Genomic DNA, 1451 nt, shown 5'->3' with positions numbered 1-1451 from the left:
AATCATTGGGAGACGCAGAGGGACTGTATCTGCAGGGAGATGCTAAGCAGGCTTAGAGGGGATCAGCCTGTGAGTATTGCCATCTTCAGCAGGGGGACATCCGCTACATTCGCCAGACAGATAGATAAATAAATCAAGGTGTATGCGTCTGTATACAAATGAGTGAGCCAGTGAAAGGAGAGCGAGGCGGCGGCGGCTGGGAGTCCGGATGAGCGGCTGTGAAATGGGGATAGAAGGGGATGTCAGAGAAAATCCCACGCCATCTCCCCCTGCGTTGGGACGGATGATGAGATTTGGGAAGGGTCAACGGCACCTATCAGTAGGTGAAGTGTTTAGTGGGAGTGTTTCTCTACACCCCCCCCCCCCCGTTCCTCCCGGAGTGTCATCCCGTGTCACTCTCATCTCCCCGGCCCTGATGACGAGGGGGCCGGGGGGGGGGGGGGTCGAGGTGCTGCCCCTCGGGTGTGGGTCATTTGACCCCGCTATGTAATTCCTGCCTAATGCCCCTCGTACGAACAAAGCCGGTATCCGTGGCACACTCAGACCCCACTTGACCCCCGGAGCCCGACACAATGCAATTGGCCGTGTCATTATATCAGAGCCGCTCTGTCCCATCTCTCCCTACATGCAATGCGGGGACTGTATAAATTGATTTCCAGCCGCCGGTGAGGCACCTCTGCATCCCTCCCTCCGACGTGGGGGGGGGGGGGTGGAAATGAGAAAAAAAATGACAAGGCAGGAAAGGTCATCTGATATCTTAGATGATATCCAGGGGGAAAATGGGTCTAAACAGTCAGGGAAAAAATATTTATCTACAGCTCCATCTGAATTTCCATTTAACAGCAGCGGCGGCTCGGTCCGCAGCAAGGCGGTGTTTATCAGCAGCAGCTTTAGCAGACTGCTGCTGGGAAACCAATGCAAATAAAGATGTAACATATTGAGAATAAATTTGAATAATGTCTCCCTGTACGTTTCTGTATGCATTGGCATTCAAATTACTGCATTAAATTATGAAAACCCACTTTGAACGGTTTATTTGGTGAGTTTTCTTATGAGTTTAGATTATATCGTGATACATAAAAGACTAACAATTTGACCTCCGTCCACGCATTGTTTGTTTTTCACTTTTTAATAAAAACTACTTTGAACTCTCACTAGGTAGAAAACTTTTAACACCGGGGTGCTTGCTTTTCTTTTTTGTTTTATAGCAGAACCAACTCCTCGTTTCTCAGGAACTCTGATGTATCTGGTGACTGCGACTGGTCCATAACTCAGGCTAAAGAACACAGGCACTTTCCCCACTTTGTTGTCTCACCAAAGAGAAGACCTTGCTCGGCATGGCACGGCACGGCACAGCGTGCGGCTAGCGGGGAGAGACAATTTATGATCCGGTGACACCAGCAGAGGGGGGGTGATTTATAGTTTAATTTGCTGTGGTAATGGACAGAGGA

The sequence above is a fragment of the Pleuronectes platessa genome, chromosome 9 (assembly GCF_947347685.1).
Source record: "Pleuronectes platessa chromosome 9, fPlePla1.1, whole genome shotgun sequence".
Taxonomy (NCBI): domain Eukaryota; kingdom Metazoa; phylum Chordata; class Actinopteri; order Pleuronectiformes; family Pleuronectidae; genus Pleuronectes; species Pleuronectes platessa.
This window is presented reverse-complemented; position numbering follows the sequence as displayed.